Here is a 25,243-nt window from a genome sequence, read left to right on the forward strand (position 1 = left end):
TTATCGCCTGACCAGTGAGTGAGTCATTAGGAACAGTTTGCCAGCCCGGAAGCCCAGACTATACCACTGACTCTGAATTTTCTGTCAACCCTACTGTTCTTCACAGGACCTCTTTCCTCCCATTTTAGCTTTGCTCTTAGCGTGAAGTCCAGTAGGCTGCTGGACAAATCAGAGGTCACGGTAGAGAATGGTAGTGGAAAATCACAGACATGGGGGCAGGGATATTGGATGTAGTTTGCTTTCTGTCCAAGAACTTTGCAATCTGGGGGGCTTTCCTTGAAGCCAGGATTGCGTTTCGATTCCCAAGTGCAAGCATTATCCAGATTCACCCTCTCCTTCTGTGCTTGGCAGGAACTGTAGAACTCCCTTGGATGCTTGCCTTATGTGCCATCAATTGTTAATGCTCGTTAGATGGTGGCAACACAGTCCCGGGGTGGCACTCTCGAGGAACACAGACTTAGGGATATTAGCACATAGAGGTCATCTGACAGCTTTCCTGTAACAATGAGGAAGTGAGTGCCAGTCACAGCCCCCACACAAAGTGCACCCAGAAACAGTAGGGCTGGAGCTGGGAGCTGGAACAGCAGACCTCCTTACACTGGCTTCTCTTGGTTTCCATAGATCTCCACCTTTCCTATTTTCTACAAGAATATCCACTGAGAGTTAATTTACTTATGGGGTTCACTCTTTAAATCAATGAACTTAAAAAAGCTTTAAGAGTCACAAATTGCCAGTGTCAGCAGTTTGGAAAATATGGAAAGGAGCAAACGAAACACCAAAATCACCTGTGATCTCCCAGCACAGACATCATCAATGCTGATATGCTTTTGAATCATCCGACCTCACAGTCTGTTGTGTGGCATACGGGTCATTTCATTTAAGAATTTTGTAGAAATCACTTCTCTTTCCCACTTCGTATTCTTTTTTTATTATTATTATTTTATTTATTTATTCATGAAAGACACAGAGAGAAAGAGAGAGGCAGAGACACAGGCAGAGGGAGAAGCAGGCTCCTTGCAGGGAGCTGGATGGGAGACTCGATCCCAGGACCCCAGGATCATGCCCTGAGTGGAAGGCAGATGCTCAACCGCTGAGCTACCAGGCGTCCCTCCCACTTTGTATTCTTTGATAACCCTCCATTCTCATTACTGAAAAACAGTAAGATCTACTTAACTTTTCCAGTATATTTGGCAGTTTACTTTTCCTCCCATTTTTACTGTCATAAATAACATGATGAGAATTCTTTCCCAGAAGGAGAAAGGGAGGTACTTTGGAAAGCACTGATATTGTGTGGTGAGGTGGACACAGTCACTGCATTGTTATTCACAAATAAGTTTATATTACATTTTTGGAAAGCACTATAAAGATCCTTAAACACTTTCATATCTTTTGACCATAAGATTACTAAATTTCAAGAAAACAATCTGGAATATAAACAAAGACCTATGTTCAAAATTTTCTTTGCAACGTTTTGTTTTTATCAATAGCAAAAGATCGAAAAGATAAATTCCCTGTATCAGGAATTTAGTTAAATAAATGATGGTTTATTCTTCTGATTGAAAATGGTATTTATAAGGGTTTTGACTAATAATGGAAAATGTTGATTGTCAGTTTAAAAAAATGATACAAAATTGTGTGTATTGTATGAACTTAACTCTGAAACAACATGCATGGGAGAGAACTCTACCAAATATTAGTGCAAGATTGATTTTCCCCCCTTCTTTGTACTTTTATATCATCTTAAATATATTACTTTTATAATCAGGAAAAATTGTGTTGTTGTTCTTTATACTCACTTATTAGAGATGAGATCACTTCCAGGGAAGGGAGGTATGACTGGTCTGTGTGGCTTCTCCTTCCTTCCTAACAAGAAACATTCAGAACATGGAAGAAGTCACACCCCAGTTCTCTTACCCCTATAAACAAGATCAGTGCCTTATTGTGTTCGGCTTAACTTGATCTGACCTCCAGTTGGGTTTTCCTGAGTATATTTTTCTATTTTTCCCTAATTCAATTTTCCTAGCTTTCAGACATTTCAGTGCTTTCTCCAGAATGAATTAAAGCACATATGTTGGGTTTAACCCTAAATTTTTCTCTTAATTTTGTTTTTGTTTCAAATCTCAGGTAATGTTATTTTTCAAGTTGTGTGTGTGTGTGCATGTGTGTGAGTGTGTGTATGATTTTGTTGAGATATAATTTACAGACCAGGCAAGTCACCTACTTAAAATGTACACTTGAATGGTTTTTATTATTTTTTTTAAGTTTTTTTTTTTTTAAGATTTTATTTATTCATGAGAGACACAGAGAGAGAGAGGCAGAGACACAGGCAGAGGGAGAAGCAGGCTCCACGCAGGGAGCCTGACATGGGACTCAATCCTGGGTCTCCAGGATCAGGCCCTGGGCTGAAGCAACGCTAAACTGCTAAGCCCACCACAGCTGCCTGGTTTTTATTATTTTCATGACAATCAACTTTAGAACATTTTCATCATCCCACACACAAAAAAAACTCTGTACCTCTTTTTTTTTTTAAAGATTTTATTGAGAGAGAGAGAAAGAGAGAGAAAGAGAGAGGCAGCATGAGTGGGAGGGACAAAGGGAGAGGGAGGAGAGAATCTCAAGTAGAGCCTCATATGGGACTCCATCCCAAGACCCTGAGATCATGACCTGAGCCGAAACCAAGAATTAGACACTTAACTGACTGGGCCACTCAAGCACCCCAACCTTGTACCTCTTAATAATCACTCCCATTTTCTCCAGTGCACTCAACCCACTCACCCTGGGTAGTCCACTAATCTACTTTCCATCTCTATAGATTTGTCTACTCTGGACATTTTACGTAAGTGAAATCATACAATATGTAATTTTTGTGACTGGCTTCTTTGAGTCAGCATAATGATCTTGAGGCTCATCCATGGTATAGCATGTAACAATACTTTATTCCTTTTTACTGCCAAATGGTATTCGATTATGTGGATTTACCACAGTTTATTTACCTCTTTATCAGTTGATGGACATTTAGATTATTTTCAGTTTTTGGTTATTACGAGTAATGCCACTGTGAACATTGTATCCTAGTTTTTATTGTGAACATATGCTTTCACCTCTCTTGGGTATTTCATAAGAGAATGAAATTGCTGGCATAGGTAATAACTCTATGTTTGACTTTTTGAGGAATTGCTGTACTGTTTTCCAAAGTAGCTGCTCCATTTTACATTCCTGCAGCAATGTATGACATTTTTGCTTTCTCCACACTGTTGCGGTACTTGTTATTATCCCTCTTTTTTATTACAACCACCCTAGTGGATATGAAATGGTCTCTCATGGTTTTGATTTGCATTTTTCTGATGGCTAATAATAATGAACATCTTTTCATGTACTTATTGGCCATTTTTAGATCTTCTTTGGAGAAGTAGCTATTCAGATCCTTTACCTATGTCTTCATTGGATTACTAGTCTTTATTATTGAGTTGTAAGAGTTCTTTATATATTCTAGATACAAGTCCCTTATTGGGTATATTATTTGTAAATATTATATGCTGTGGGGTTTCTTTTGTTTTTTGTTTTTAAAGATTTTATCTGTTTATTTGAGACAGAGAGAATGAACACAAGCAGGGAGGAGGGTCAGAGGGAGAGGGAGAAGCAGACTTCCACTGACCTGAGAGTCTGATGTGGGGCTTGATCCCAGGACCCTGAGTTCATGACCTGAGCCAAAGGCAGATGCTTAACCAACTGAGCCACCCAGGCACCCCTTGTGGATTGTTATTTTACTTCCTTGATGGTGCCCATTGCACAAAAGCTTTTAATTTTGATGGAGTCCAATTTATCTATGTTCCCCTTTTGTCACTTGTACTATTGGTGTCATTTCCAAGAAGGCTTTGTTTAACCCAAGGCTGTGAAAATCTACTCATATTTTCTCCTAAAAGTTTTAGAGTTTTGCTCTTATATTTAGGTCTCTCAACCATTTTGAGTAAATTTTTGTGTATGGTGTGAGGAAAGGGTGGCTATAGACTTAAATTGTAGATTAAAATTCATATGTCAAAGCCAGGACCTCTGATGTAACCGCATTTGAAGATAGGGACTTTAGGAGGTAATTAAGATTAAATGAAGTTACAAGGGTGGGGACCCAATCTGATAAGACTGTGGCTTGTAAGAAGAGGGGGAGAGGGATCTTTTCCTCCACCATGTGAGAAGGCAGCCATCTGTAAGCCAGGATGAGAGGTCTCACAGAATCCAATCTTGGACTTCCAGCTTCTAAAACAGAAAATGAGTTGCTGTTGTGGAAGCCACCCACCCTATGGTATTTTGTTATGGTGGCCTGAGTTGACTAACAGAGAAGTCCAACTTCATTCTTTTGCATGTGGATATCCAGTTGTCTCAGTACCACTTGGTGAAAGGACTATTCTTTCGCATTGAATTTTCTTGGCTTCAGTTGCTCTTAAACGAGCTCATGACTGAGAAAGCAATCCAACCAAATCATCTGTGAGCAGAGGAGAAACAGTGAAATAAATAACACCATTCCCCTCCTCAGTTCATAAGTAGGTTAGGACATTCTAGAATTTTGATCTGAAGCTTTGTCTATGCTAAGCATGAACTTTTGAATCTCCCTTTCTTTGCCAGCATTTGATAGTACCTCAGTAACCTTGCATCTGTTTCTATTGGCAAGATAAGCAAGTGACATCAGGCACGTAAGACTCCAGTGCCTTAAGAAAGGCTGTTCTTATGTTCTGGAGTTTAGCTGGTGTTACTGTGAGGAGAAAGGGGTGGGAAGGAAGGGAGGAGGAGCCAAAGAGGACATGTGGGCAAGTGAATACATATTTACTAACAACTTTAGTTACAAACCTATAGATTTTTACGGAAATCTAAACCCCAACCAAAGAAAGAAAAGCTTTGTCTATCCAGTTCCTTTTCCTCATAATCCATGGCCAAGTTTAATTCCTGCTCCAAACCAACACTGAAAGAGAAAAAAAAGCAACAACAACAAAAAACCCTTTTGCTCCTTGCAGCACACAATGGATTCATTGATCTGAGAACAAGTTAGTTCAATTGCTTGCTTTACCTTGCTGCTGGGGAAAAAACAAAAACCTCCTATAAAAACATGGTTTGTGGGAAAAGGTGGGATTACTCAAAAAAGCTTTCCTTTGTTTCTGTGGACACTCTACAGAGCTGGAGTTGTGTAGTGAAAGGGGCATGGGCTAAAAGTCAGGTCTTGTAGATTGTTCCTGGCTAAGCTACTGATCCAGCCAGTGGCCTGGGCATACCCAGAAGTCTTCTCAGGTTACCTGAAAGAAAAAAAAAAAAAAAAAAAAAGGAGACAAGCACAGTGATTCCTCCATAAGACCACACTGTTGGATTGCTACCCTTCAGCTTTCAAGGACTCCACGGTGAATCCCTGGAGACAAAGAGAGCAAGAGTCTTCCCTCTACCCTTCTACACTTTGGATTGGAATAGAGGACTGAAAACTAAAACCAGCCAGGCTGACACTTGTGTGCACACCTCAGTTAGCAATGTGGCCAGGTGTCCTCAGTGAGACAGGTAATTCTTGGGGGGATTTTCTGTTCACATGTTCAAAGCTGAGATGAAGTTTGCACAAACCTTTTGGTCCAGAGCATGGAATGCCATGGGCATGATTCAGATTTTCACATTCTGCATGCATTGGTATCTTTGAGAAGGAAAGCAAAGAAGCTGATGAGGCAGCCTGATAGAATCTGTTCCCTCTTCTTCATGGAGGGGACATCTTGGCTAAATCTGCTCTTGCCCAGCTCCTTCCCTGCTTCGTCAACATAGCATTTCTGGAAGCTGATGTGGCTTTGGGTCACAGCCTGTTACAAGAATAACCTTTTTGTAAGATTTAGTAGGCCTGAGTGTCTTTTGTTCCCCCTTCTTTATTACATCATGCATAACTACATGTGAAATTCAATTCTTCTTGTTGCTTAGGAGATGGGCAGAGTCCCTAAAGTCTGAGAATATTACAATAGGTGCTAAATAATTCCACATTATAAAAGAATATGCAGTTGGATCACTATTCCAGACATACAAAGAAATAGTAAAGCCCAGATCTGCCAGGATTAATTCTCACCCACCTGCAACCTTTATTTATTTATTTTTTAGAAAGATTCATTTATTTATTCATTCATGAGAGGCACAGAGAGAGAAGCAGAGACACAGGCAGAGGGAGAAACAGGCTCCCTGCTAGGAGCCCGATGGAGGACTGGATCCCAGGACCCCGGGATCACAACCTGAAGCAAGGGAGACACTCAACCACTGAACCAGGCATCCCAAGAAAGGCAATGCTATTAAGGTATTTGCTAGAGCAATAGGCTTAAACTGAAACTAGCCCGGCAACCAGGGCATATGGTCACCCTCGTGTTCAGGTGACTGTGTTGGAGATTCCTATAACCTTTGCAACTGCCTCCCACAAGTGTCAGCTTTGCCTAACTACCAGGCCCTGCAGATACCAACATGAGGTCACAGTAGCCCCAGTCATATAAGGCAGATGCCCTATCCCTCTAGCCCCCCTTGAATCTGACCTGGAAGGGATCAGGAGCAGCAGCTGGCCAGGGTGGGAGGGTCGGGTGGGGGAGACCAGGAGGAAGATGGCCATGCAACCCTCCCTGCCTCCAGGCAAATAGTTGGTGTCTGAAGTACAGCCTTGCCAGAAGACCAGAGACTCTCCAATCTAGATAAAAGTTCCGAATTTGGATGATTACCATGGCCTGGATATTTAAAATACTAAATGAGGCTGTTTTTGTGACTGAAGATGATCCAGGTGCCTAGGAACGATCAGAAAAGCTACCAGACCGGTCTGAAATCTCAACCAGTGCCAGAGAAAGAACTGCTTACAAAAGGGATTTATTTATTTTTTTTTTTGGTAAAGATTATATTTATTCATGAGAGACACAGAGAGGCAGAGACACAGGCAGAGGGAGAAGCAGGCTCCATGCAGGGATCCCAATGCGGGACTCTATCCCAGGACCCGGGGATCACAACCTGAGCTAAGGGCAGACACTCAACCGCTGAGCCACCCAGGTGTTCCCTACAGAATGGATTTAAAGGGACAGCAGGAGAAAGACGAAATCTTTCCTACCATCGAGACCTACTGAATCTACTTCATTCATTAAAATATAACTAAAAGAGGACGTGGGCACCTCATCTATATCGGGCTCAAACAATGATTACATAAATCTAGTGTGAGGTTTCGAGAAGCTTCCCACAGTGCTGTGCATAACCAATCATTCCTCACTCCCTGAGTTGTAGCGGGACTGGCAAAGGATCTGCTCCCATTGACTTTAGCTCAGAAGATTGTGGATATGGGGTCCAGCACATGCTTGGCACCCGAGAAGCGTCAATGAGTATAAGCTAGTATGATTTCCTGAGCGTCCACTGTGGGCCAGAGGCATATATTTTCCCACTTCATATTTAATCCTAAGGTCTCATTCTTCAGTTGTAGAGTTACAATTCTCACCAGGGTTCTTTCTGCTACAGCTTGTTCCATTCCAGAGCTGCTAAATTCTTGAAGAACAGAGAGAAGAAGATGCATTTTATTAGTTTTGTAGGCTGCTTTGCAGTTCAGTGTGGTGGTCGAGAGTAGGGAGCCTGGAAACAGGTGGCCCGAGTTCAAATCCTGTCCATGAGCCTTATGAACCATGTGACCTTGAGAAAGATAGGCAAACTTTCTGTGTCCTATGAAGGAATCAGAGGCAGCAGCTGGTGAGTGTGGAAGGGTCCAGTGGGAGAGAGAGGAAGGAAGATGGCCATGCCAACTTCCCTGACTACAAGCAGCTAATACAATTAGTATATAATACAAATATATTTTAAAAAACAAATATTATTATACTGTACAAATAACTTTATTGGGATCCCTGGGTGGCTCAGCGGTTTGGCGCCTGCCTTCGGCCCAGGGCATGATCCTGGAATCCAGGGATCAAGTCCCACATCAGGCTCCCTGCATACAGCCTGCTTCTCCCTCTGCTTGTGTCTCTGCCTCTCTCTCTCTGTCTGTGTCTCTTATGAATAAATAAATAAAATTTAAAAAAACACAAATAACATTATTGCTTAGAGCAATAATATTGATATCTATTTTACAGGGTTGTTGTGAGGTTTAAATGAGCTAATCCACCCAAAAAGCTCGAGAAGATTCTAGTATATGCTTTAAAACATTGGCTGTTGTTATTAATGGGCTTCAATGATCTCATTTCCTAGATGCGTGGAGCACAGAACTCTGTCTGGCCCATGGGTTTAGTAAAGAGTACATCTTGGAACTATGGCACTTCGGGTCAGTTTAGACTCTGCAAGCCTGACATTGTACTGCTCTCTCTAGTTGAGCAGGACCCCTCATGGCCTCTCGAGAAGGTCAGGTTCATCTTGTCTGGAGCCTTTGCTTATGCCGCCTCCATGCCTGCCCCTCCCTACTCCCCTCTGTCTGTGCAGAATCTATGTTCTTTCCAGTGTATTTCATTCCGGAGATTAGATCTGCATCTGTGATGACCGATTTCTTGTCCCATCGCTTCTCTCCCTTTTCATGTTATTTGCTTTTCTTAACAAAGGAAACTTGCAACTTCAGTTCAAATTTCCTTTAACAAAAATTTCCCAAAAGATAAAGTCCTTCTCAGGAGGCTACTTGGAACAGGAATCTGGGAGCTTCCTCTTTCCTTCTGTGTGTGGGCAGAGTTTCCTGTTTGCCTGGAATGTTAGGGTAGCCTATCCCCCAATGGTTCTGGGAGGAAAGGACCCTCTGGGAGGCCTCTCCCCAACATTTGTTAGAGGGGCCTCATGATGAACTCTGGTTACCCAAGCCTGAGAGGAGCTGCATCTGCTCCTCCCACTGCCAGCTCCATTTTTTTTTTTTTTTTGCATTTTCAGCTTAAATAACCGGATTCAGCACTGGTTCCACTACCAGCCTAGAAATCATAAGCAAAGACATAGCCTCCTAGCTAATTTTTTGCCTATACTTTTCAGAGCTCCCTACTCTACTGTAGACAAAAATCTATATTAAGGTGCTAAACGTGAGAGTGGCTTCAAGAAATCTGGCTTCAAAATGGGCCAAGAGTTCTTGTTAGGCAGCCAGATAATGGGCGACAGTGTTTGAAGTCGTACCAAGTGTCTGGTCAAAGCAGAGATGGCAAGATAAAAAAACCTGTCTTAGAAACTGGGAATTGGCAGATGCTAGAATTTTTTCCATGTTAAACAGCACATAAAGGAGACTAAGCTGGTCTGAAGGAAGGAGAAAGGACCAGGGCAAAAAAGGCTGGTGGGCAGAAAGCAGTTCCAGGTGAAGCACGACCCCTGAGGGTAGTGATGCCAGGACAGAGGCCAATAGACCAGGAGTCTGGATCCATGGTGCTGCCAAGAGGACTCTCAACCCAAAATATAGAGCTTGGGCCTGAAGTATACAAAAAAGGCAGTCCTGGGCAGTAAAGCATGGGAAAGCCTGGTGGATAAGAACTGAGTTTGAGGTCAGCCCCGTCATGTAGGAGCTGGCGACCTTGGTTAAGTTACTTATCTTCTGTGGCTTGGTTTCCTTGTTTTGGAAATGGGGCTGATAACCTACCTCCTACGTTGCTGTAAGAATTAATTGAGATGATACATCTCAAGTGCCTAGTGGAGGACCTAATACAGACAGAGCCCTCAACCAACAAATGTCACCTGGTGGAAGTAGTCAGTGTGGTGTTCCCAGGGTAGCGCCTGGAATGAACAGTTAGTCTGGGAGAGGGGAGGGCTATGTTGACAAAGATAACTTTTTTTTTTTTTTAAGATTTTATTTGTTTGAGAGAGAAAGGGAGGGAGAGAGTGCACATGTGCATGAGTGCAGAGAGGCACAGGGAGAGGGAGAAGCAGGCTCCCCACGGAGAAGGGAGCCTGATGTGGGGCTCAATCCCAGGACCCTAGGATCACAATCTGAGCAGAAGGCAGACACCCAATCAACTGAGCCACTCAGGAGCCCTGACAAAGAGAACTTAATTTGAAGCTGGATTCAGTAACAATGCTATGATTTCCCTCTTCATGGGTAGCTAGTCCTGGAATTCCTTATAGGCTGAAACAGTAGATTTCTACACTAAACAATTGACTTATTGGTGTGATAAGGAATCTGGGGTAGCCAGCTGAGACGAGGGTCAAGTTTAGAGTCTAGAGAAGAGTTACCTTTAATTCCTTGGGAGTAAAAACAACCTATTTTTCAGGAAGAGTCCGCCATGGTGAATTTTTTTTTTTTTTTTTTTTTTTTTTTTGCCTATATATAGTAGGAATGCGGAGATGTAAAATAATGCAGAGGTTAAGGGTTCAAGCCTTAAGCATTGTTCTCAGTCTTTAACGTCCATTAGAATCACCTCAAGGCCTTGCTGGGGCAGACAACAGGGCCTGAACTTCACAGCTTCTGTTTTTTGTTTTGTTTGGTTTTTAATATGTCCTCTCATATCTGTGCCTCTGTTTCTGCTCTTGCTATGTATACAGTACAATATCATTTGGGGCTGTTAAAGGCTTCATGTTAAATTTATAACTTAAAAAACTGGGCAGCCCTGGTAGTTCAGTGGTTTAACGCCGCCTTTAGCCCAGGATGTGATTCTGGAGATTCGGGATTGAGTCCCACGTCAGGCTCCCTGAATGGAGCCTGCTTCTCCCTCTGCCTGTGTCTCTGCCTCTCTCTCTCTCTCTCTCTCATGAATAAATAAAATCTTAAAAAAAAAATTTAAAAACTGAGTGGCTTAGTCAGTTGAGCATCTGACTCTTGGTTTCAGCTCAGGTCATTATCTCAGGGTTGTGGGATCAAGCCCCGTGTGGGATTTTGTGCTCAGCTTGGAGTTGGTTTCAGATTCTCTCTCCCTATCTCTCCACTCACTCTCTCTCTCTTTAAATAAATAAATAAATAAATAAATAAATAAATCCTTTTAAAAACCTGACTTTCCAGGTCTCTCTGCCTCTTTTTGTACCTTTTGGGGGGAAGTCACTAAATTCATTCAAGTTTTTAAAAAATTTTGACATTTAGTAAACTTTATAAAAGATTTTATTTATTTATTCATTTATTTGTTTGAAAGAGAGAGAGTGCAAGTTGGAGGAGGAGCAGGAGGGGAGGGACAAGCAAACTCCCAGCTGAGCATGGAGCTGGACGCAGGCCTCAATTATACGACTCTGAGATCATGACCTGAGCAGAAACCAAGAGTCTGGCACTTAACCAACTGAGCTACCCAGGTGCCCCAAATTGATTCAAGTTTTGAAATCCTCTGATATTATTTAAATTTTTATGCATTCGTAAGTACCTTGAGAATAGCCATGTCATAAAGTTCAGTTAATTTGTTCGCTGGCTGATTATTACAATGACCTGTAACTGATTCCATCTGAGACCATAAAAACAGGTCATTAAGACAAATGAGTGGGTTCAGTGACTCGTAGACCCCTTGAGTTTATGAGATCTAAGTTGCCTGTTATGTCTTCTAAATATTTTATTAATTAATGAGAGCTGGAGATCAGAGCTGGGGTGCAGAGGTGCAAGGGCTCCTGGCTCCAGGGGTCCCAAGCAGACTGGACTCAGCCACTCACTGCTGCCAAAATCCAGAGGCAGAGAGATGACTGGTGGTAAAGCGAGAAAGGAATTTATTTCAGTGAGGCCAACATGGGGAGGACAGTGGACTAACATCTCAAAGACTGTCTCCCACCACAGTTTCGGATTCAATGGGTCTCGAACAGAGTTCCCAGGAGGTGCTGCTGGTCCAAGGACCATGCTCTGAAAACCACAGTTATGGAGTCCGATGGACTTGGTTTTAAATTTCTCTCTTCACTACTTTTACAACCTGAGCCAACATATACAACCTCTGGGAGCTTTGGTTTTCCCATTTGTAAATAGAACAATAATTCTTACCTCTTGGATTTGTTTTGAATATCAGTTGAAAAATATATGTAAAGCACCGACCACTTAAAGAAAGTCACTGTGAATGAGTGGATGGATGTTAGGGATGAACATAGCAGGAGTGGGAGGTTTAAAGACCTGGAACATCTGGGATTAGGAAGGGCATTCAGAAGCAGGGTGGAGAAGCCAAGCTGTTTCCCCTCTGGCTCCTGTCTGCTCCTGCTGTCATCAGGGACGTGGGAAGGGATGGGGATCGCGGGAGGCAGAAGCTTTGGAAGCCTTGGCAGAGGGATGGGACTTGGCTGTTTTCAGCAAAATAGATATTTCTGGCTGGGTTCTCAGCTTTGTAACTCAAGGCAGAGGCATGTCTAGAAGTATTTTGAAGTCAGAGAGATGTTCCACTGAAGGGTCAGTTGTTCCCATGTAAAGCTCTTGGGGCTGGATGTGGCTCCTCGGAGGACACTGTGTGCACAGGCCTTTGGGCTGGGGCTTGGTGGTCTCTGCTGCTCAGAATGTTCTTCTCCTCTGGCCTTGTCTGTGGAACTTGTAATCATCCTTTAAGGTGTTTTTGTCTCTGGAAAACTAATGGTCCTTCACAGGTGGATTTCCTTGTTAACACCTCTCTCTCTCTCTCTCTCCCCCTCTCGACTGTGAGCACTTAAAAAGCACAAACTTTAACTTGTCTTTATATGCCTTTTGTGTTCTCTAGCAAAAGGCTGGCTCCATAAATGTTTCATAAGGCATGGAGGAAGGAAGGGAGGAAGGATTTGCATTTTAAAAGTCACGTTTCTAGACGCAGGATTGACATCCTACCCTTCAGTTGCATCTTCCACACTTAACTCAGTGCCCCGAAGACATCAGGTGTTCAGTAAATACTTTACAAACGTTCCTGCTTTTCATTAGGACTTGCTCCATCTGAATTGGGTTTCAAGCTTGCTTAACTGCTTCAAACATCTTTGAGTTTCTTCCTTGCCCTCTGATTGTTTGCTTGCTTTACTCTTTTACCTGATCGAATCTTTATTTCATTCTCTCCTCTCCTGAGAATAAATTAATATATTGGACCTGTAGCTAGAGTCCCAATAAATAACTTTCTATTTAAATTTTGCTTTATTCTATATTCTCTGATTTTATCATTATAGTTTTGAATGATTTTAAGAATCTACCGGGTTGGGAGCTCTTTTCTCCCTGTGCTTTGCCTAACCCATGAAGGAAGAAGCCCCACTAACAAAGTCACCCTCTGGGGACCTGCTCCAGCTTGTGAACCTGTCAGCTTGGGCTGCCCTAACAAAATATACCACAGCTGGGGTGGCTTCGACAATAGAAATTTATTTTCTCTCGGTTCTGGAGGCTGGAAGTCCTTGACAAGGTCCCAGGGGCTTCAGTTCCCAGTGACAACACTTGTACTTGCAGATGACTGTCTTTTGCTGTGGCCTTTCCTCTGCAATGTATGGGGTGGAGAGAGAGAGAGAGCTCTGGTGTCTCTTCCTCTTCTTAGAAGGACACTATTTTCATCAGAGTAGGGCTCCACCACTATCCTCTCATTTAACTTCCCCTCCATAAAAGTCCTAGTTCCAAATACAGTCACACTGGGAGCTGGGGCTTCAATAGGTAAATTTTAGGGGGACACAATTTAGTCCATAGCCCCATGGTTGCTCCTCCCTACAAGTGGAGGAGGAGTTAATGGGATGACTAAGAGCCTGACACATCCATTGGGCTGATTTTTAGGGGCCAAGTGTGATGTAGAGATGGGGGCTCCTGCTCCCCTGGCCCTCTCTGTTGAGACTCAGGGGGCTGGTGTTGTGTGTTGCTCACATGTGGTGAGCAAGACAGTGAGGAGACTCATGCTGCCTGAGCCAGACAGACCCCTGCTCCATCTTTTCCTGCTTTTCAGCCTACTGCTGGGTGCGTAAATCAGGCCAGGGCTGCTCTACAGATGTGTCTGTCTGCAACTCTCAGAAGGAGCAGGACACCTCCTTCAACTCCAGTCCAAGCCACATTTGCCAATTGAACTTTATGAGAAAACACTGTCCTTGGAGCTTTTGAGCTATGCGACGACTCTATTTTAAATTGCACCCCTCCGTGGCCTAGCCTTTCCCAATTCCTGACTCTGCCCCTTTCTCTTTTCTCCATGGCACTTTTCCATTCTCTAACATTCCTTCGACTGAACCGTAAGAATCTTCTAATAGACTTTCAAAAGATTTTCTGGAAAAAAAAAAATATGTTAACTGAAAGGTCAGAGTGTTGTTCAATGGAGGTAGGTGGGGGGTATATTTAACTTAGGAAATAATACTTTTAAGCACATTGGGTGAAGAGTCTATGAACTGTCATCCAATACCTAAAACTTGATTTTGGAGCAGAGGCAATATAAACAGGCTCTGTATCTTTGGCTCATGGAAGCTATGCGGGAAATGGTGATGATGATGGGGAACACTTACTGAATCCTTCAATGCTCAGGCCAGAATGCTAAGTGATTTACATGCATTTTCTCTTCTAAGTATTCCTGTGATGTAGCTAACAGCATTCATTTGATTTTACAGCTAAGGAAACTGAGGTCTAGTGAGGTAAAGTGACCAACATGGAGTCCAATTCAGGTCTGATGCGCGTGTTGCTCAGCTTACGCAAAGCATATTCTAACCATTAGAGCTGGCCAGCAATGAAGTGGAAGGATTACCACGTGGTCTCTGCTCTGAGCCTGATCCAGCAGAGGCTGGGTGACCATCTGTTAGGGCTGCTGCAGAAAGGAGATCGATTTAGACAATTTCTGAGTCTCTTTCCAACTGTAAGATCTTATGGAAACTTGACTGGCGGTCCTGTGGGAAGGAATTATATTTGTTCTTTGTAGCTCTGTTCAATAGAGTAGCATTTCTCAGGCTTTTCCATCTAGAAATCCCCAAAGTCAAAGGCAAGTGAATGGATACTCCTGGGAGGTCTGGGGCAGAGTTTCCAGAAGCAAAATTTTGTGTCAAATCTGAAAAACAAATTATTTGAACTTTATATTATACATGAAAATATGCTGTTTGTTTTAAATTAGAAATTTTAAATTAGTATTTTAAATGAGAAAATCTTTTCAAAAGAAGGGATATTCAACACAAAGCTTGAATTCCACCCCCACCCCCCCGCCATAAACCTTCATTTCAGTTTGGTTCATCAGGAAAACATGCCATACTTATTTTATGAGTTTACAAATCCCCAACACATTGCCAAGTCTCCCAAGGGAAACATTTATCTTAGTATGAGAAGTAAAGCTGTCGTGTTAAGACCAGTGGGGAGGAGTTATATAGAGGCAGATCAGATTTTATCCCAATGCAAGTGAGTCTTTCTAAGAGCTGCAGTGGTCCAGCAGTGAAAGGGAACCTTGAAAAAAAAGTAGTAAATAAGCAGCCAATGAAAAGTTCCCTAGCAGAGGTGGCCCAAGGGTCTGGGTAAGTTAACAGGGGACTCCATATGGGGAATGCTCGTGCCAGAGCAAATTCATAGCCATGGTAAAAGGAACAGATGAGGCGCATGTTCTTCACCACTCAGAAAAGGTTTGTAGATTACTAGAGTAACAATGGCTAAAATATACGCCAGGCCCTATTCTCAAAGCTTCCATGTGTCATTTAGTTTAGTGACCCATATTATTATCAATCCCATTTTCCAGATAGGGAAATAGAGGCACAGGGAAATTAAGTAAATGGACCCAATTTCTCACAACTGCTAAGAAGTAGAGCTCAACTTTGAACTTGGGCTATTAGGAGTGAGGGCTGGAACTGGCTGTCTACCACCTGTCCCCTACCACCGGTCCCATACCACATGATGTCATCTCCTTGGTTTCCAGCTCTGACCTAGAAGGGATCTTGTCCACAGGAAGGAGACCTGGTGGTGAGTAGTCAAGACACCTGGACTCTGGTCCATACTTGGTCACTAACCAGGTGACCTTGGAAGGGTCACTTACTTTTCCTGTTTTTTCCACATGCTAATTCATTATTTCTGAGCCTGCCAAGAGGACCATAGTTTTTTACATATCTTTCATTAAAACTCAGAGAAATTGTGCCACATCATGTAGGAGTCCTACTGTGCTACCAGTAGAACTGAACTATATAGTAAAACAAAATGAAGCAAAGCAAACAACTAAAAAAAAAAAAAAAAAAAAAAAAAAAAACCAGCAAAAAACCTATTGGAAAGTGCCTCTCTCTCCCTTGGATTTACTTTTCTAGCAGGTGGAATCCTGTCCCTGGGGGCTCTAGACTCTGTAGGGACTGTGTCTTTGGCTAGACCAGGGATTGTTCTTCATGGCTCCCAGCAGCATTATAACAGGGTTTACTGAACTCCTCTTACTCATGGTGTATTTGCAACTGCACAAAATTATGGATAGATTGTGTCCAGATGGCCGTCTGGTTTCTAGTTTTAATGGCCACATGATGCATTAATGTGGGACAGTGGCTTCAGCTGTGAATCATTTCTGGATTCCCTACTGCAATAGTGAGATGAGGAGGAATTTTCAGGATCTCCCAGGGAATCTCTGCACTAAGGTGCTCCCCTCCAAAAAACAATGGAGGCTGAGGGATGGGTGAAATAGATGACAGGAACTAACAGTACACTTATCATGATGAGCACTGAGTAATGAGGCAGAGAATTACTGAATCACTATATTGTACACCTGGAATGAATATAACACTGTATGTTAGCTATGCTTAAATTATAATTAAAAACTTAATAAAGGAAAAAAACACAACAATGGAGCCACACTGATTATTGAGACTTTTCTCTTATCATAGCCCAGGATGGGTGAGGCAAGTGCCACACCATTCTTTCCAGGGTGTTCTTTAAATCATGAGAGGATCTCACAGGGAAATTGGGCCACTGGAGGAATATTACCCCTCATTTCCATTTCACCTTCAGAAGACTCACATCCACGTGAGAGTCAAATGCACCCAGGCTTGGTGTTTTCAATCTGGAAAATTTGCCCGAGTGACCTAAGGGTCTTATACACTTGTGTTTTGTAGGTGGCGAAAGAAGGCAGCATTGATCTGGTGTCTCTGGAAGATCTTCCAAGTGGCCTAGTAAGACTGGAACAGCTCAGAAGAAACCATCTGCTCACTCATACATTCCACAAAGCACATCTTGAGTACCTACTAGATGGAGATATATTGATTTATATCTATGTATCTATCTATTATCTATCTATCATGTCTCTATATCTATCTATCTAGTTCTAGATACATAGCTCACAATATGGCTATTCCATAAGTAAAACTTGGCAATACAATGAAACAAGTACAGTATCAGGGTGGGCTCAAAGAGCTGTGGAGTGAAAGATAGCCTGTCTTGAGTAGGACAAGAGAGACGGGCATTCCAGGAAAACAGAATGAAGGGAGTAAGCACAAAGAAACATTGAAGGACCGCTATCACCTAGGCCTGGGAAGTTTCAGTGTGGCCAGCACACAGGATGAGTTTATGGAAGGAGAAAAGTATTTGAAGATGCAAAGATAGATTGGAGCAGCTCATGAACCTACCCCACTGACTTGTCAACCTGGCCTAGAAGTGGGAATGAAGGCAGTGAAGAAGAGGAAGGCTGAGGGCAGATGGAGTGGATTGAGGGCCCCAGGGGGATGAAATGAGAGGAAATGAATATCAAGAAGTTTATAAATGCATTGACTACATTCTGTGGGCCAGGCAATGAGCTAGGTACTCCATCCACATTTAACACCCATAGTCACCAGAGAGGTGAGTCCTGTAATTATCTTTTATTTTACAGATGAGACTTGGGATATGGAGGTAAAATAAATTGCTCAGTCACAGATAGTGAGAGAGCTGAGATTCAAACCCTGGCTGTCTTATCCAAAGGAGAAATAACTTAAGGCCAGAAACGTAAGAAAAGGAGAAGGAAGTAAAGTAAATACTTGTCTCAAGTTATTTGTCTATTTCATTATAAGTACTCATTTTTAGAAATGTTTTATTTGTCCTAGGAGGCCTTTCTTTCCAAAATCTTTGGTAAAATTTTCTTCTTTGCTTGTGCCTTTTCTTATTTCCTTCTCTCTGCAACCAGCTCATTGTGAAAATCTTTTCAGAATGCAGTTGTATGGAAAGCTAATGCAAAATAAAAATTAGTCTGTAAAATATATTAACAAGGTAAGCAGCATCTCTTTGTGGGTCTCTCTGCACGGGTGATTTGTTTCTCAGTGCTGGGGTCTGGAGAGGAGAGTCACAGTGTCTGTTTTGTTTTTTCATATTTCCTGAGCAGGACACCGGGACTTTTGGAACTCATGCATATCCACCCATAGTTCAGTATAAACTGACATGCAAAATAATTTGAATAGGACAGAAAAAAAAAAAAAAGGAAAGAACACCAATGAAATGCCTAGTCACCACCATGAGTCTGACTTGTGCTTCTACGTGATTTATCAATATAGTCAGACTGCTTAGTGTATGAATCCATCTTTCTCCATGAACAGGGAGAGAAGAGAAGCCTGTGGTCGTATCTGCATGGCCAATAATGGTGTCCTTTCATAGGTGAGATGCTCTGAGAATAGTATACCCTTGCTCCTTTATGAGCACCAAGTCCTCTAAAGGAGATCTAGGCATTCATTCCTAGACCCTCAATGCAAACTCTAACAAAAAATGTTTTCAGGAGTGGAAGATGTGGACTGAAAAGCTATTCTTGGTTCACACGGTGGCTCCTCTATCCTACTAGCTGCTAGGGCCTCCTGCTAGTTAGCTGAGTGGCATCCAAGGGCAATCCAAGTGTAGGGGTCTGGAGGAAGGCTCTTTATTCCTCTCTCACCATGACAGTGCTCAAAAGGAAGAAAAAACTAACCTAATCTTTATGCATCTCTTTAGAAGCTGTCAGAAAGGACTTCTAGGTCTGGCATCTTTACATGTGCAGTGTTCTTAGGACCATCACATAGCAGCAGAAACAACTGAATTGCCATCACTTCTTGAGTTGGGCTGGTCTGCTTGGCTCAGGGTCCTAAAGTTCAGAACAGAGGAGCAGAGAAAGGCACTCCGAAGCTGTGGGGGAACCACAGAAAGCACCGCTGGGAACTGAGACATGAGGCCTCTCCTTATCCATTCATGAAGCAATGCAGCAACTCTGGAGATGAAGGACATCTGTTATAATGAAGTCTCTTGCTAGTGGAGTCCAGGGGTTCTGACTGGAGTGGGTTGAGAGAGTTTGACAGAAAACTTAAGAGATGAGTATAGACAGCACTTTCAGGGAATTTTGTTGCAAAAAATGAAGAGAACAAAAGTAGGGCAGTAAGTACAGGGCAAAGTCAATGGAACATTTTTTTAAGATAAGAGCTATAATAGTTGCTGGGATGTATGATGCAGAGTTACATGTATCATTACAGGTACATCTCAAAAGCATAATGTTGAGTAAAAGGCAAGTGCGGAATAGAATACAAAGCATGACATAATTTTATTTAAAATGTAAAATATAGGGGTGCCTGGGTGGCTCAGTTGGTTAAACATCTGCCTTTGGCTTAGGTCATGATCTTGGGGTCCTGGGATGGAGCCCTGCATCAAACTCCTGGCTCAGTGGGGAGCCTGCTTCTCCTTCTCCCTCTGCCACTCCCCTTGCTTGTGGTCTCTTACACTCTCTCTGTCAAATAAATAGTCTTTTCAAAAATGTAAAATATTAAAAAAAATCCCCATCATTTCTTTATGAGCATATAGGTAGTCCATTTTTTGACTATTCTAAATTTTTTATTAGATAAAAATTTTATAAATATCCCTTATATTAGCAGTAACAGTAAAGCTGGAGAATATTGTTGTGCCTTCTCCAAGCTGCAGAGGGAACCACTGAGAGTATGGTGGCACCTGAGGCCCTTTCCAAGGCCATGGCTCTTGTGGCCTACAGATGTGAGCCCTGAAATCCCCCTGTGCTTGAGGACTGATTTCATGACCCACTGGGAGTCAGGATTTCTTCTTCTTCTTCTTCTTCTTCTTCTTCTTCTTCTTCTTCTTCTTCTTCTTCTTCTTCTTCTTCTTCTTCTTCTTCTCTTCCTCCTTCTTCTTCCCCTTCTTCTTCTCCTTCTTCTCTTTCTTTCTTTCTTCTTTCTTTCTTTCTTTCTTTCTTTCTTTCTTTCTTTCTTTCTTCTTTCTTTCTTCTTCTTCTTCTTCTTCTTCTTCTTCTTCTTCTTCTTCTTCTTCTTCCTCCTCCTCCTCCTCCTCCTCCTTCTTCTTCTTCTTCTTCAATTTTAAGTAATCTATATGCCCAATATGGGGTTTGAACTTACAACCCTGAGATCAAAAGTTGTATGCTCAGGACGCCTGGGCGGCTCAGCGGTTGAGCACCTGCCTTCAGCCCAGGGTGTGATCCTGGAGTCCCAGGATCGAGTCTCATATAGGGCTCCCTGCATGGGGCCTGCTTCTCTCACTGCCTGTGTCTCTGCCTCTCTCTCTCTCTCTCTCTCTCTCTCTGTCTTTCATGAATAAATAAATAAAATCTTTAAAAAAAAATGTATGCTCACCAACTGAGCCAACCAGGCACTCCAGGATTTCTTATGATAGCTAAATGGAACGAGTCAATGAAGAGAACCTTGAAGAATTTCTATATGGAATCTTCTTCAACCCAGTAAGAATTCAGAGCTCTCAGAGTTCCCAGGGGTACCTAGCTTGCTCCTCAGCAATAGAATGAAGACTTCGAGCAAACTAGCTGGTTAACACTATGATGGACAGGATTGCTGTAGGTTGCACTCGGGCACACACCAGCCCAGTATATGACATAACCTTGCTTGGCCTTGTGTCCCTGTGTGGGTATTTTATGGGGTCAGGGGAGCAGATAGTTGGCAGTACTGTCCACAGCACCCAGATAAGAAAACATATTATGTGGAACTGCTTCTTCTTCTGTAAGTTCTGATTGTGATTGTAAACACCCATTTTGCTTACCTGGTGGCTGCAGCCACATGGAAAGCATAGTGAATATTTTTTCAAAGTCTTTATGGAACTGATACCATTAGCCCCAGGCCAATGGTTGCCTAAGGAATGGAGGGATCAGGGAGGAACACACAGAATTACATGTATCTAAAGGCTTTATTTATTTATTTATTTATTTATTTTTTACAAAATAAAGAAACTGAATAAAATATAGTAAATTGTTAATAATGTTAAAGGTAGATGGTTATCCACCATGGATATACAGCTATTTATTTTGTTATAGTCTACACTTCTCTCATTATATTGATATACTTAATAATGTAAAACAAGAAAATATAAAAATATCATCACCATCACCACCAACAATAAAGACATCTGGTCCCCCTTGGGAGATTTCAAATATCGATCTACCAGAATATTGGAGTATGGGTTATGATTTCTTAATGTCTCTTTTTTCCAGGCCTGTGATGCTGTGAAAACAAAAAGTTCATTTAACGCAAATGTATTAAGTGAAAGGCTTATCAATTAGTTAATGTTTTGCCCTCCACCATCTCTCTTCCCACATTAAGGGAGTGTTCTGGTATACGGAGGTGATCAGGAGAAGATGGAGTGATCTTTGCATTTTTTAAAAAAGATTTTATTTGTTTATTTTTATTTTTTAATTATCATTTTATTTTTTAATAATATAAATATTATTTATTTAGTTGAGAGAGAGACCACACATGAGCAAGGGGGAGGAGCAGAAGGAGAGGGAGGAAGCAGACTCTCCACTGAGCAGGGAGCCCGACACTCTCCACTGAGCGGGGCCTGAGATCATGGCCCAAGCCCAAGGCAGACATTTAACTGACTGAGCCACCCAGGGGCCCCTATTCATTTATTTTTAGAGAGAGAGAGAATGCTCTGTGTGAGCAGAGGGAGGGGCCGAGGGAGAGGAGGAGGGAGACCAGCAGACTCCCCGCTGAGTGGGGAGCCTGATGTGGGGCTCAATCTTATGACTCTGAGATCATGAACCAGAGCTGAAATCAAGAGTTGGACTCTTATCCAACTGAACCACCCAGGCACCCCAACGGGAAGATTTTTTGATGACAGTTCATGTCAGTAGAATATACCTGTGCATTTTTTTTTAAATTTTTATTTATTTATGATAGTCACACACAGAGAGAGAGAGAGAGGCAGAGACATAGGCAGAGGGAGAAGCAGGCTCCATGCACCGGGAGCCCGATGTGGGATTTGATCCCGGGTCTCCAGGATCGCGCCCTGGGCTGAAGGCAGGCGCTAAACCGCTGCGCCACCCAGGGATCCCTACCTGTGCATTTTATTTAAAGTAATGTTGGCAGGTTTGCACAAACCATTTTGGAGAGCAGTAAAAGCCATGGATCGATGCCTGGATTGAGCCACATGATCCCACCACTGGAAAACACAAAGCACAAAGCTCATCCTTGTGGGTTTTATTTTGTTCCTATTAAGAATAGGGAAGCAGCCTCAACCACCTTTTCCTTGTTCACACTCGAGCCTTTGCCTCGAATTCTCTGGAGCGTGTGCATGTGCTGGATACTGCAGAGTGGTTGGAGGGTTGTGTGATATTCAGGAGGACAGATGAGGGGACACAGGAAAAGAGGTCCACTGGAGAAAGCCTTTTATAGTTAATCAGGATGTGAGTTGGAGTATCTGACTTTTTAAAACAAGTCAGAAAACAAGCTAAAACACCTCAGTGGGGATAGATTAGGAGGAGGATCTGGCAGGAAGAACAGAGGCACCTGTTCCTCATCTTTTGGCCCCTCATATTTTCTGAAGGTTTGATACAAATCTGGCATATCTAATGGACCAGTGGAAGAAAGTTCTAGAAAAGCTGGCTTCATTTCAATATAAGAAAGTGTTGTTTTTTTTTCTCCTTCAGATAATAGAATGTATATCAGGATGCAAGGCTGCCTCTAGTGAGAATCCAACTTTAAACAGACCAAGCTGGGAGGCTCCTTATCAATGATGTCATGAGTAGTTTCAGTTTGCCTCTGGGAGGAGTTTTTACAAGAAGGTCTAGCTCCAAGGGTGGTGGACGGATTCTCTGAACTATAGGGGCTCTCTCCCCTGTTCTCATAGCACTGTTCCCTCTCCCAACCATCCCACAGGACCCGAGTGGGAAGGTAGAGAGTGTGAATATCACAGTCTCCCCACCACGCTACTGCAGGGACATTGCATATGCATATGCAGATGAGCCAACCAGAACTGTTCTTGAACTTTAGAAGACTCTGGATTCAGTGAAATGTAATTGGATGCTCATTCCTGGGTACCCGTGGGCAAACTGCCTAAGTTCTTTGAGTAACTTGAGATAGCAAAGAAAGAAGAAATACATCTCAGTGAAGACCACATTTCTACAACACCCCAAATTTACTTTCAGGGTTTGGCTCTATTTCTTTCTGTGAGACACAAGAGTTTAGAGCCGGGAAAATAAATCTGACTGCTCATCTGACACATCCGATCTGGTTGTTGAAAGGACTGAGATACCAGCCAATTGTTCATCGGGAGCTCAGCAGCTGGCTGCTAATGGTCAGACACGCAGACCTGGCCAGAGTCCACAATGGAAGGTTGGAGTATTGTGCTTGAGGATGGCTCAGGATGGAGTCCTTTGGAAGGACACCAGCCAGATGTCCAGGCCCATTTGGCTGGTCAGGCGGCAGCTGCTTTGTTGCTCTGTGGGATGAAGCAGCATTCTCGACCCGTGGAGCTCAGTGGTCAAGCCACAGAGTCATTCAGAGGCAGGGTGAGGGCAGAGTCCCACACAGGATGGCAGCACCTGCGGTGTCCGGGGAGCTCTGCTGTAGCCAAATACTTGAGCAGTTCCAGAAAAAGTTTAAAAAAATCTCTCCTCCTCCCAGCCTGGTCTTTGTTAATTGGAATTACACAAACTTCAACATCTGTTACATGCATCCATGCCCAAGAAGAGATGGAAAGAAGGAGGTGGCGCGGAAAGATGCCTGGCACTTCCTTTTCCTGGTGGCCCCTCACCTTCTGCAACATCACTTCCCACCGAGGCCGGAACCACCGAAGACACTCCTTCAGGCAACAGAGGAGCAGTTTGGAACATACAAAGATTTGTCCACGGAGCCTCACGGACGGATGAAAACACGACCTGTCCTGGGTCTGATTAGCAGAAACACACAAGGATAATAAAAGCTAGCTTGCACTTAGTATGATTTTTCAAGGCACTACTGGACAGTGTTCCCCCAGTCCTTTGCACTCAACAACATCCCCATTTATAATCAGAGACTGATTTGGTGGTTGAAGGACTTACAGGAAGAAGATCACAGGCTTAGTAATGGTGAAGCCAGAACTGCCAGGATTCTGCCGTCAGATCCCTGTTCTGTTTCCATGCGTCCACCAGTTTCTGGACACTTGAGGCAGTTGCTGGGGTGGCAGCTGTAAGCAGGACATCCAGTGGCAGAAATCTAAGGGGATCCAGAACCAAGAGCTGGTGAGGGGCCCTGCAAGGCCTCCAGCATTGAGGCCTCCAGGCCCATGGTGCTCACCTCATAGTTGCTCCCAAGAACAGGGCTTTGTCTCTCTTGTTTATCTATGGATCCCTAGTGCCTTGAACAGAAGTACTCAACAAACACTTGCTGAATTAACTTGGTGCACTATTATCCCTCCCAGAGGGTTAAAGGGAAAGGGACCATGTTGTGGTCCATGTTGGATTCCCCTATGAACTATGAAGGAGAATATTATAGTGAATGCTTCGATGGCTCTGAAGAGATAAATAAAGCTTCCATCCTGGTTCTCTGCATTAAAAGCCTTGGGACCTTGGGCTAGTTACTTAAACCCCTTGAAGGCTTCATTGCATTCTGTGTAAAATGGGGAACACAGGAGCGTTATGAGGATTAGAGGAGATAATGCGTGATGGATGCTCAGCCTTTAAACATTTAGCCCTTTTGGTTTTCTTTCTTTCTTTCTTTTTTTTTAAGATTTAAGAAAAATAAGATTTTATTTATTTATGAGAGAGAGAGAGGCAGAGGGAGAAGCAGGCTCCATGCAAGGAGCCGGACGTGGGACTCAATCCGGGGACTCCAGGATCACGCCCTGGGCTGAAGGCAGGCGCTAAACCGCTGAGCCACCCAGGGATTCCCCCACTTTTGGTTTTCATCACGAACTTGAATCATGGATTGTAAGCATGGAGGATGATGAAGCCACTACCTCTATGCTCTATTATCCTTACATATCTGAGGAGTCAGGGCATTCTTGGGATTTATCTCTCAGGGGGTGTCAAGGTTCTACTGCATGGAACATGCTCTCAAAAATAGTCCCTCCTCCCCGTGGTCACCTCTCACAGCATGAATATATTTATTGGTGGATGTATGAATTCCATACCTACTCTCCCATCAAAATAATTAATGTTTCATGGCTTCCTTTTAAGTATACTGTACTATGGACAAGTCAGAGAAAAATAAAATGCTATTTATAACTAAAGGGATATTTATTTACCTTGCACAATGTATTTTAAGTTGGATTCCATGCAATTCCATTGGTAATTTCATATCCAACCCAAATAGCACAGAT

General features: G+C 42.8%; 1 long non-coding RNA gene across 10 annotated transcripts in view; it reads left to right on the forward strand.

The window, feature by feature from the left end:
- The window catches only part of LOC144297220 (uncharacterized), a 67,192-nt gene extending 42,555 nt beyond the window's left edge, over nucleotides 1-24,637 (forward strand). For 8 of the 10 annotated variants that reach the window (XR_013364297.1, XR_013364296.1, XR_013364303.1 and 5 more), the window contains 2 exons: nucleotides 16,822-18,328; nucleotides 22,593-24,637. This is a non-coding gene — a long non-coding RNA (uncharacterized LOC144297220). The remainder of the gene's footprint in view (nucleotides 1-16,821; nucleotides 18,329-22,592) is intronic. The other 2 variants (XR_013364298.1, XR_013364299.1) reach the window with 2 other exon arrangements.
- Nucleotides 24,638-25,243: the final 606 nt, after the last annotated feature.

The sequence above is a fragment of the Canis aureus genome, chromosome 25 (genome assembly GCF_053574225.1).
Source record: "Canis aureus isolate CA01 chromosome 25, VMU_Caureus_v.1.0, whole genome shotgun sequence".
Classification (NCBI taxonomy): Eukaryota; Metazoa; Chordata; class Mammalia; order Carnivora; family Canidae; genus Canis; species Canis aureus.